The following is a 12,816-nucleotide window of genomic DNA, read 5'->3' as shown; positions in this document are numbered from 1 at the left end:
CAGAAGCCCTGGCCCCCCTCTACTCCTCACCCTGTTGATCTTGGATGGTAAGATCATAGGTGATTTCTTTTTTACTTTGCCTTAGTTTTTCCTGTACTTTGCAAATTTTCTACAATAAGCATTTATTACTTTGATAAGCAGGAGAATGTATACAGTTATTTTTAATTTAGCAGCATAACTGTCAAAATTCCTTAATTTCATTGCTTTAGTAGTAATTTGCTGTTAGCCACCAGAGTTAAATGAAACTACCTTTGTATCTAAGCTTGTCTATGTATAATATATTTTTAACCTTTTTTATGACTTAAGATTTAATATCTGAAATATGCTGTGGTTTTTAGGGTAAAAGGGTGACAGTGCCTCATAATTCTCACAGTTGTCCTGGGAAACCCACCTGGCACTTTGCTCAGTGCTGTGCTCCCTGTCAAACTCATGATGGTTGAATGCCAGTGTGACTAAAATTGACCAAGATAGATGGTGACAGTTGTCTTAAGCTTCATGGAAAGGAGATGGGAAGTTTCTTTTTCACCCACCAAGATTACTTTTGACATGCAGGTTTAAAACATTTCTTTAAGGAACATCTGCTCTTATTAGGATGTATATTTAAGAAATACTTATTAGTATAGAGATAAAAAGATGATTAAGACATTATACTTGCCCTCAGAGGGCTTATAGTCCAGGACCACTGTTCATCTGTGAAGTTTGTGAACAAGGTGAGCACAGGTTAAGTAGCAAATGAAGGTTAACATCTGGCCCACATGCTGCCCACAAAGGAGTCCACCCTGATTTGGGACTGAATCTCCCCTGAGTAAAGTTACCAGATTGAGCAGATAGGAATATAGGATACTCAGTTAAATTTAAGTTTCAGAAAAACATCACATAATTTTTAGCATCAGTATATCCCATGTTTTGGTCAGACTTATACTCAGGGCTTTCTCTGGCAACCCTAGCCCTGAAGAAGAGGAAGGCGGTGCCTTTTAGCTCATACAATGTGCTAGGGCTTGGGAGACAGAGGCAAGGATGGCTGCACTCACCCAGATTGCTTTTTTCTAATTCATCCACCTAGGGTGTGTGTGTGTGTGTGTGTGTGTGTGTGTGTGTGTGTGTGTGTGTTGTTTTCTGATCCATGCAGAAGCTAACTGGTGTCCCTGTCACAATCCAGTGTGGGAGAAATGCAAAAACATGATGCATATAGTTAGGTTTTATGTGTTACGTGGTTCCAATGGAACATAAAGTGTGGTCCATTTTACCTGAGAAGATGTGCAAATGATTCACAAATAGTATAGTTCCCGATCCTGGTCTTGAAAGATGAGTATAAGGGAGATTTCGTCTGGGCCATTGTGCCATGCTAAGGAATTTGAGTGCTACAGCAATGGAGAGAGGTTAAGGATTTGCCTATGCCAAAGTTAACAAATTATTATTATTAATTTTGGAGACATCGTCTTGCTCTGTTGCCCAGGGTGGAGTGCATTGGTGCAATCTCAACTCACTGCAGCCTTTACTTCCTGGGCTCACGTGATCCTCCTGCCTCAGCCCCAAGAGTAGCTGGGACAACAGGTGCATACCACCACACTCAGCCAGTCTTTGTATTTTTTGTATAGACGGGGTTTTGCCATGTTACGCAGGCTGGTCTCAAACTCCTGGGCTCAAGCAGTCCATCCACCTCAGCTTCCCAGAGTGCTGGGATTATGGGTGTGAGCCACCACACCCAGCCTAAATGTTTTTAATTTAAGTACAAAGTGATACTTGAGAATTTGAGGGTATGTTCTATGTACTTATCTTAGGTTTCATATGGCATATTCAGTTTCACTGGAGGGAAGAACAGAAGACTAGGAATTCATAAGAAATTATAGGCTTCATTTTCTCTAAATGACTGAAGCTTAACGTGTTTAAATATCAATTGTTACTATACTTTAGCCTTTTTTTTAAGAGGAAAAAAATTGCTACATACATTCTTAATGTCTGAAGCAAAGTATAATAAACACTATGTTAATGAATAAGGATGATCATAACAAACCATAACTGACGGTTCAGTATTTTCATGAGTGGGACTCAGCAGGAGCTGTTGGAATAAACAGGACTCTAGGATAGTGCCTGGTAGGTAGGTACAGGGTGCCCTGTTTGTTGAGTTTTTTGTACCTTTTCCTTTTTTAGTGGTTTTGCTGTTACTTGCAGAATCCAAGTAAGTTGTGTCAGCTAGTTTGCATCTGATGACTCCTTTTTCCAATTTGCTGTTTTCATCCGCTATGAATTGAGGCAGTCAACCACCAGGATTCCTGAGCTATTCATATAGTAAGAGAACTAGGCTGTAGTCAGGCGCAAGTGGCTCACACCTGTAATCCCAGCACTTTGGGAGGCCAAGGCAGGAGGATCACTTGAGTCCAGGACTTCTAGACCAGCCTGGGCTACGTGGCGAAACCCCATGTCTACTAAAAATACAAAAAAAAGCCGGGTGTGGCGGCTCATGCCTGTAATCCCAGCAACTTTGGGGGGGGCTGAGATGGGTGGGTGGATCATTTGAGATCAGAAGTTGGAGACCAGCCTGGCCAATATGGTGAAACCCCACCTCTACTAAAAATACAAAAATTAACTGGGTGTGGTGATAGGCGTCTGTAGTCACAGTTACTCAGGAGGCTGAGGCAGGAAAATCACTTGAACCCGGGAGTGGTGGTTGCAGTTATCACACCACTGCACTCCAGCCTGGGCAACAGAGCAAGACTCTATCTCAAAAAAAAAAAAAAAAAAAAAAAAAAAGCCAGGCATGTTGGTGCATACCTGTAATCCCAGCTACTTAGGAGGCTGAGGTGGGAGAATCAACCTGAGCCCAGGAGGTTGAGGCTGCAGTGAGCTGAGATTGTGTCACTGCACTCCACCTGGGCAACCGGATTGAAACCTTGTCTTGAAGAAACACAAAAACATGAAACTGGGCTGCAGTGAGAGCTGGAGAGGCTTTTCAGAGAGCAAGCCCCTGTTTGACTCCTGTGGGCTGCTTCCTCTACTAAAAAAATTACATTTTCTACCTATTGGTACAAAGCTGAATATATTACTGTATTAAGACATTTTCTTCCACCAAAGTTTTTTTTTTTTTCTGATTTCTTTTTCTGGAGTACAGTGGCACAATCTCGGCTCACTGCAACCTCTGCCTCCTGAGTTCAAGCGGTTCTCGTGCCTCAGTCTCCCAAATAGCTGGGACTACAGGCACACACCACCACACCCAGATATAATTTTTTCTATTTTTAGAGAAATGAGGTTTTACTATATTGGCCAGGCTGGTCTCAAACTCCTGGCCTTAAGTGATCTGCCCTCCTTAGCCTCCCAAAGTGCTGGGAGTATAGGCCTGCCCTGATTTTAAAAGAAATTAGAATAATACTTTCATGGGTTTCTCAAAGTTTCATAGGCCCTGGGTACTGTACCTTACTGTGGGTAAGTTGTCCTTGCCTCTGAGTTTTAAAGTTAATTGAACCTCACATTGTTTTTTTCAGTCCTAGAAGTGAGAGGATTTTTGTTTATTTCTGGTTCTTGGCTGTGCCTTGGATAGTTGAAATTGTTTAGCAGATTGGTCTCCAGATAAGGAAGGCGTTATTATTGGGCATTGCGAATTCAAGTTCTGGAACATTGGGGCCTACAGGAATAAAGTGGGCTGTGTAGGGTTGAATGAGGGCAGAGTATGGAGAGAAGGCAAATTTTGAAACATTGTGAACCTAAGAGATAATTGCAAACTGGCAGAAAACTGGATAAAACATTTTAATATGCAGAAATGCTATGGATAAAAATCACAAAGGTAGAAATTAAGTTAGAAAGGAGAATATTGACCCGATTAGAATATGGGGTCAGTTTAGGGTATATCAAGCTAAAAGCTGAGATAGGTAGGGAAAATCTGTGGATACAGAGTGAGGAGTTTGGATTTGCTGATTAATGTGTGGTCATCTTAAATTTCTAATGAGAGAGCATGTACAGAACCCTTCCTTTTGGTGTTAAGAATACTGTGCTGGCCAGGCGCGGTGGCTCACGCCTATAATCCCAGCACTTTGGAAGGCTGAGATGGGTGGATCACGAGGTCAAGAGATCGAGACCATCCTGGTCAACATGGTGAAACCCTGTCTCTACTAAAAAATACAAAAATTAGCTGGGCGTGGTAGCACACGCCTGTAGTCCCAGCTACTTGGGAGGCTGAGGCAGGAGACTTGCTTGAACCCAGGAGACGGAGGTTGCGGTGAGCCGAGATCGCGTCATCATTGCACTCCAGCCTGGGTAACAAGAACGAAACTACGTCTCAAAAAAAAAAAAAAAAGAATACTGTGCCATGGTCAGTGCAACTTATCTTTTTTTTTTTTTTCAAAGACAGAATTTTGCTTGTTGCCTGGGCTGGAATACAATGGCATGATCTCGGCTCAATGCAAACTCTGCATCCTGGGTTCAAGCAATTCTCCTACCTCAGCCCCCCAAGTAATTGGGATGTGCGGGCATGTGCCACCACACCTGGCTAACTTTTATATTTTTCGTAGAGATGGGGGTTTCACCGTGTTGGCCAGGCTGGTCTCAAACTCCTGACCTCAGGTGATCCGCCCACCTCCATATCTTCTTTATTTAACCTTTCCTCCTAAGAGCACAGAGGTCATTATTTCTAGGTAATAAATCTCCCTAACTCAAATTAAGAGATCAGCCATTGCTGATCTGGGGCTTGGAGGGGCAGGGGCAAGAGTGGACCCCAAATCTAGTTTAAAATAACAAATAAAAACAATGGACAGCAAAGCATAGTGAAAATATCAGTGAGGCCTGAACTCTAGTTTCAGCTCCTTCACTGGAGGTGAGAACCTCAGACAGAATACTACCTCTCACCCCAGCTTTCTCATCTGCAAAATGAGGCAGAGAATGAGGGGGTTTGGGGGACGAGGTAATCTTTAAGAGCTGCTCCCAGTGTAAAAGCTGATGATTCACTGTCTTTCTCATAAATTAGCAATAAATATTCTTTAATATGAAGTCTGCTTTTGCCTATAGTATTTTAAATTATTAAGGGTTGAGTTTTTAGTTTTATATTCAATCTGTATCTTGTATTTTCCTTCTTACTGTCTTCTGTCCTGCTTGCAGTACCATGTGGATGGTTACAAAGAAGCAGACTAAGAATTTGCTTCAGGGTAAAATCTAATGGAGAGTTTAAGTATAGTTGTCTGCCTAGCTGTGGCATGATTTATTTGCAACATCCTTCCTTTGGTATTCAGCTTAAACATTTAACTGCAAAAAAAAAGAAAGGAAAGAAAAAGTTACAGACATTTGAACAAGAGAAATCAGAAATGCATGCAAAGAGGCCCCATTCCTCTCCTTTCACTGTTCCTGATGCTTTTCATTTTAATCTCTTCCCTTGGTTTGAGGAAACCAAGAGTTGTAGGAGATGTTAATAGTACTTGTTATCTCACTAGCTTAAGTTAGTGGCAGCTAAGGAATCTTATCTTTACTTTGCTAGACAAGTCTGTATTATCCAGTCAATAGCTAATCAATTGACTAAAAGAGAGAAGCCAGCCTTTGGCAGAAGCATACATGCCATTCATTCTAGATTATTTTCTTTGAAATTTGTTGCTATCAATACTTGGGACTCAGAGGTGTAGAGTCTGAAATGATGGATTTTCCTTTTGAACACTTAGTATCATGTGTATTTTTCTAGGACTAAAAGAAAGAATGTAATCATGAAGGAGTGATCTGCTACCCTTGAAAGCTGTACTGGGATAGCTGGGTGCAGTGGCTCACACCTATAATCCCAGCACTTTGGGAGGCCAAGGCAGGTAGAACACAGGGTCAGGAGTTCAAGACCAGCCTGGCCACGATGGTGAAACCCTGTCTTTACTAAACATACAGGCTGGGCACGGTGGCTCATACCTGTAATCCTAGCACTTTGGGATGCCAAGGTGGGCGGATCACGAGGTCAGGAGTTCAAGACCAGCCTGGCCAATACAGTAAAACCCCATCTCTACTTAAAAAAAAAAAAAAAAAATTAACTGGGTGTGGTGGCAGGTGCCTATAATCCCAGCTACTTGGGAGGCTGAGGCAGGAGAATCGCTTGAACCCTAGAGGTGGAGCTTGCAGTAAGCCAAGATCGTGCCACTACTCTCCAGCCTGGGTAACAGAGCTAGACTCCATCTCAAAAAAAAAAAAATAATAATAATAATAATAATAATAATACAAAAATTAGCTGGGTGTGGTGGCAGGCATGCTACTTGGGAGGCTGAGGCAAAGAATTACTTGAACCTGGGGGGTGGAGGTTGCAGTGAGCCAAGATCATGCCACTACACTCCACCCTGGGCGACAGAGCAAAAAAAAAGCTATACTGGGTTATTCATTCAACACATATTAACTTTGCACTTTGTGCAAGGCAGTATGATAGCCCTGGAAACATCAATAAAACCATACAGACTTAAGTCCTGTCCTCATGAAGGTAGACTAGCAAGAAGTACAGTAAACATAGTAAGTGAATAAATTATATAGTATGTAAAAGGTGATCCAACCTGGGAAAGAGAAAAGGGCAGGATAAGGGGTTGGGAAGTTGCAGTTTTAAATGGAGGTACATGGGGATTGAGTTGGCCTGTGGAAAAGCTGACATTCAAGCAGGTCCTCGACTTGGAGGGAAAAGCCTGTGTGCATATGGAAGGGAAGAGCATTCCAGGCAGAGGAACCCTCTCTGTGTGCCAGGCACAGGGATGCCATGCTGAGTACTGCAGGGGCACAGATGGATGAGATGTGGTTTCGACCACCAGGAAGTTTACAGACTAGAAACAAGATTCAGGCTTGAAAATAATGCATTGAAGCACTATGGCAAGGTAGAATTTTTCAAAGGGTCTCTCTTGAATAATACAAGCTAAGAAAATATGAAAAATTATTCCCATTTCAAGAATGAAGCCAGGTTAAGTGACAGACCAAAGGACCCCTACCAGGAAAGCTTCTCACTCTCTGGCTCTGAGCCTATTTCTTCCTCAGAAGTTGCTGCCTCTCCCTGAGGCCTCACGCTGCTGTGAGTCCTTCTGACTCTCCATGAGTCACCCCACTGCCATGACTCCTTCAGAGGGGGTGTCTGACCTTTTGCTTCAGGCCTCTTCTGGGCCTCACAGCAACTCTTGTTAAGTTGAAGGTAGCTCTCATCTTCACTAACCCAGAGCCAACCTTGGCCTCTCTGCGTCATTTGCTTCCAGCGCCCTGTGTTCGTTGTTGGGAAGAGGGATTTTCAGGCCTCCCGTTCCTCACCCACCTGACCTAACCATGTGGATTCCTGACACCGCATGCAGAGGACTGTTCTCCTCTGAAGACCACCCATTCAGACGCTTCTTTTCCTTCTTGCCTGTTCTGACCGTGATGAGAGAGACCCCGCCCCAGCAATCTCTGCTTCACACTCTACTCTCCTAAGTAGGTAGGATTTTCTCATCCATATTTATGGTTGAGAAAGAGACAGGTACTGAGAAATGAAATAATCTACCCCAAATCACAGAGCTGTGAGTGATGGAGCCTGTACTTCTGTTGCAGCAAGCTACCTGTCCATCCGGGGACTTGCCTCACCATTGCTTTCTGCCAGCCCTGGACTTGCATTAAAAAGGGCATCATATGCATAAGACACTGGTTAAAAGGCGCAGCATGGTCCCTGGAGATGCTCACTCTTAGAATCAGCCTGTCCCTGGGGCAGCAGCTCCTCACAGGCCCATAAGAGGTGGACCTCCTGTCTGTGGCTGCTGGGACCCTTGTCTCCATCATAGGTCTTCCTCCTCAAGAACCTCCTCTGGTTTCCTGTTGCTTTTTATATTAAACATTTCCCTTACTTTGGCATTCTGAGTCTCCTTTTACTGGCTGTCCACTCCGCATATCTGCAAATAACTTTGTTTTCAGCCTTGTTGCTCTGGCTCAGCTGCTTCCCCACGCACGTAGGATTTAGGAGCATTTGGGACCTGTCCCTTCTTTTCAAGGGCCTTGCCAGTGCCTACTTGTTGCCATTATCTCTGCAGTACTGCAGAAACCTTCATAGATATCCCCACCCCAGGACACTGTCCCCATACGCTGGGTTCTCTCCACCATTATTAGTTTGTATTTGAGAATGTGTTACTTGGTTGTGGTCCCTGGATATTTATTTGCTTTTCCCAGCTAAATTGCGATTTCCCTGAAGGCACAAACCAAATCTCATAATTCTATTAAGTACCTAAAAGGAGTAAATTCTTGTTAATGCTCCAATTGGCTCATGTCTATTTCATCTTTTACTTACCAGATTTACAAATGCTTAATCTGAAATATTTTACTCTCATTTACAAAAACATCAGATTCTAATAAGCAGAAAATAAAGTTTAATGCCCACAGCATATAGCAGTTTTGAGTTGCACTTTTAAACTCACTTCTTAATCCATTTCAGGGTTTTCAATTGTTCACGGTTAATTCTTCTTACCCAGGGTGTATTACACTTGCTCAGCACTGAGTGATATGGAAAGAATGGCCTTTCTTTCCTGCATAACTGACTTTACTTTTGTTCATAGGTTGAAATCAGCCCTTCCATTTCACTGCAGTATTATATTGGTGGCATTTTTATTTAGGAAAAAAAAGCTTTCTTCCACATGAACTTTTGTTACAAATCAGTTTATTGGGGCCAATCAATGGGCAAGACCTGTGAAAGGGTGTGGATTATCTGGTTGGTCCTTTGTGTGGCAAAAGGCTTAGATGCTGCTTAGTACTCGCTCATTCTTCATCATGTAAAGAAGTGTTTTTTTGAAGGATCAACACCTGACTGAGCCCTGCCTTTTTCATGGAAATATTTTCACCTGAGTTGCTGCTTATGGTACTGAGAATTAGTTAACTAATACTTATTTAACCTTGGAACAATGTTTATCATAATCCGATTGGCAGATAGTCATTTTACTTAGGCTTTTTCTTTATACCATCAGGACTAGCAAATCTCAGTAAAGAGTGTGCTGGGAGCAGTTTCTTTTTTCCAAAATAGGTTATCGCTCTGCGTTTGGTCAAGAGGCATGTTTGGGCTCTGTGGACATTAAAACTGGTAGCCACACATTAGCAACCCCTCTTGGGTTGAGCACCACTTTTATTTTTAAGGCTGCATCCCCATCTCAGGCTGCTGGCAGCTTTTCCCTTCAGATGAATCCCATGTGATTTATCACATGAATACATTCGGAGCTGTTTTTCATGATAAAGCTTCCTTACAAGCAGTACCACTAATTAATACACAAAATGGCCCGGCACAGTTTAATAATTTGGTAATGTTTTTCAGTGTTTTCTTAAAGATGACGCTTTACAAGTCAAGACCCGAACTTGCCTGGGTCATGACCTCTTTGCAGTGTTTGCAGTCTTGTTAAACAAGAAGAAAAGCAAAACAGAAATTAGCGTCTGCATTATAAGTTGCTCTACATTTCCCAATCTTTCAGCACTTTGAAGAGCGTAGTCACTGTTAATGTAAGTGAACATCTCATGAGGAAACTGGCAGTGATTTTTAAAGTTCAGCTTTCTGGAATGAGTAAGAAGCTTCTTTCTCAGTGCTGTTCTTCTAGGGCCAATGTTGTCCTTTGTGAGAGAGAAGCAAGATGAGGATGTTTGCATTATGGACTATGGAACAGTAAAAAGCTAAGGAAAAAGAGAAGTAACAGTTACCTTCAATGGTACTGAGGATGTGTCGGTATGTGTGGTCTTTGGCATCTGTTAGCCTTCAGGGCTATGTTCCCAAGTTTGCCATTAGAATTTAGTGTTAAAAAAATAGTTTAAATATAAAAGCACCACTTTTTGTTACAGTAAAAATGTATGTCTTTACTCAGTTGTGATTACTGCAGCACCCAGCTTTTGTTGTTATTTTGCCCTTGGACTTAAATATTTCTGTTCCTCTGTCTTAGAATGTCCTTTCCCTTCATCTTCCTAATTCATCTACTCGTTCCTTAAGACTCAACCCATGTGTTATCTCCTCCAGAAGAATCTTTCTCTGCCATGTGTTTTTGCCCTCCACCTGACATCCTTGTACGTAACACCTCCACCTTTCCATATTGTATGATAATTATCTCTTTTGTATCTCCTTTTCTGTGGAAGATCTATTGCATATTCATCTAGGAACTTGAAAATGTCTGTGGATAAGCATTTGATTTTTACCTAGTCGATTCATCAAATAATAATAATGATTACCCTTTAATCTGTATACTCACGAGTGTACTTCTATCTCATTTTCTTTGTGCAATCATCTGTTAAGCTGATGGCTAATTGTACCAGAAGGTCCCAACTTTGTTTCTTTGATCTGCGTTGGTTTGTGGTAGGACATTGCCCATTCTTGGCACAGCAGGAGGATAAAAACAATGAATAACACTGAGAAAGGCTGACATGTCTTATTGACAGTAGTTGTATAATGTTTACCAAACCCAAATTGAAATCGTTTTGGTTTCTTAAAATCTTTTCTTGCTAACGCATTTATTTCAATGTTCTGAATTTCTAAGAATGTTAAGCCTTTACTGAAGACTTATCTATGGACTGAGTGTGTATTATAAATCTAGTGATATAAGTTTAAAACTTATTCCTCTTCCACTTTCCAAGTAAACTTCGTTAGTAATGTGCTTTTCTTTGTAAAGAGAGGCAGTATATGATTTGGATCTGGATCTGGTTTCCTGTCTTGGCTCCATCATGTATTGGTTGTTTGGCCTTGAACACAAATGACTTAAATCTGTGAAATTCAATAGCTTCATCAGTAAAATGGGGATAGTACTAGTACTGAATTCTCATGATTCTAATGAAGATTAATTGAGAGACTGATCTGGAGAGATGCCATGCTGCAAAGAGGATTAAATGGAGGTCTCCCTGTTAAATGATGAGATACCTGAAGCGTTACCCTGTCGATTCCAGTGTTCTGGCCACAAGACTTTATAGTCTTTGCGAAGGAGATTGGAAGATTCTTCTCTGGGAAAAGTTTGCACATACTGACCTTTGAGGGACCCCCGATAATCAGCCAAGTCTTACCTGATCATCCTATAGTGAAGCCCCCGGACATAGAATTTCTAGTCATAGTTTAACTCTTAAATATAAATAGCTATCCAGCAATCACCAGACACTCGAGGAAAGCCTTCATAAACAAATAGGAAAAAGGGGCAGGTCATAGGAAATAGACAAAACAAGAAACAGAAGAAAAAGTCATTTTTGCAATCTATAATATTCACAGGTTTTGGGTTTTATTTGTTTTGTTTGTTTTTGAGACAGAGTCTCACTTTGTCACCCAGGCTGGAAAGTAGTGGTCCCATTCAGCTAACTGCAGCCTCAACCTCCTAGGCTCAAGCAGTCCTTTCACCTCAGCCACCCAAGCAGCTGGGACTACAGGCACTTGCCACCACACTCAACTAATTTTTGTATTTTTATAGAGACGAGGTTTCACCGTGTTAACCAGACTGGTCTCAAACTCCTAGGCTCAAGCGATCTGCCTACCTTGGCCTCCCAAAGTGCTGGGATTATAGGTGTGAGCCTCTGCACCCAGCCTCAGAGATCGAAAACAAGATACTATATACATGAAGTATAACAGGATACGATTAAAAAAGAAAACATTCAGAAAACAGGAAGGCTGTTAGAACTAAAAAGTAAGTTAGTGTAAAGGTTAGGAGATAAAATTGATACTAACCTAGAAAGTATTAGAGAAAGAAATAAAAACTAAGAACAAAAAAATAAGAAAATTAGAAGATTAGTTGCAGAGGATCAGTATCTAACTAGCAGAGGTTCCCGGTGGGTAATACGGAGAAAATGAATGGGAGGAAATCTCAAGGAAATAGTCCAAGGTATTTCCTAGAAATGAATGATTGAAATTTCCAGTTTAGAAAGAATGTATCTAGTGCCAGCAAAATGAGTATAGAAAGAACCATCTTAAGGTATGTAGTTTTCAAATTGCAGAACATAGGGATAAAGAAAAGATTCTGAAAGTTTTGTATTAAAAAGGTTAGAAACAAAAGATTAAAGATCAGATAACGTTTGTCTTTTAGACTTCAGCGCCTTCAAAATTGTGAGAAAAAAATATATTTCTAACCTTATTTTATTTTCTTTGAGATGGAGTTTCACTCTTGTTGCCAGGCTGGAGTGCAGTGGTGCGATCTTGGCTCACTGCAACCTCTGCCTCTTGGTTCAAGCATTCTCCTGCCTCAGCCTCCCAAGTAGCTGACCCGCTAATTTTGTATTTTTACTGGAGACTGGTCTCAAACTCCTGACCTCAGGTGATCTACCTGCCTCGGCCTCCCAAAGTGCTGGGATTATAGGCATGAGCCACCATGTTCGTCCTCTAACCTTATTTTTTACAACTAGCCAAACTATTAAGACAAAGGATACAAGATTAAGAATAAAGGTATTTCCAGATATACAAGATCTTTAAAATTTTGTCTCCCTTGCACTCTTTCTCAGGAAGCTTTTGGGTATATGCAGCACAGATAAGGGAATAGGTGAAGAAAAAGGAAGGCTAGGATACAGGGAATCTAACAGAGGAAAGATCCAGAACTACAGCTGTGCCCCATGCCTAGAGAGTCACTCCTTCAGATTGAACTGTGAAGACAGAGGACTCCTGGAGGGGAATTTCTTCAAGAACACAACTTTATGCAATATATTTGAATATACTGAAAGGAGACTTGTGGTTCTCTTTGTTTAGAGGCAAACTTGTGATCAGTACCTGGTAAACTAAGCTAAGGGGAAAAAGGCAGTTAACTCCAGTAAAACAAAATTTTGTCCAAGAAAGAAATTGAGTAGTATTCTGCGTGGCCTACCTGTAAACCACATTTGTATAAACTTAATGCTGAATACAGATTTAACTAAAGACTGTGAAATAACTGTATTGGAAGATGTAAAAAG

At 41.4% G+C, this 12,816-nt stretch overlaps 1 protein-coding gene across 2 annotated transcripts in view; it reads left to right on the top strand.

The window, feature by feature from the left end:
* Nucleotides 1–12,816, top strand: part of NSF (N-ethylmaleimide sensitive factor, vesicle fusing ATPase) — a 158,176-nt gene that overhangs the window by 137,035 nt on the left and 8,325 nt on the right. The window lies entirely within an intron of this gene.

The sequence above is a fragment of the Callithrix jacchus genome, chromosome 5 (assembly GCF_049354715.1).
Source record: "Callithrix jacchus isolate 240 chromosome 5, calJac240_pri, whole genome shotgun sequence".
Classification (NCBI taxonomy): Eukaryota; Metazoa; Chordata; class Mammalia; order Primates; family Cebidae; genus Callithrix; species Callithrix jacchus.
This window is presented reverse-complemented; position numbering and strand designations above follow the sequence as displayed.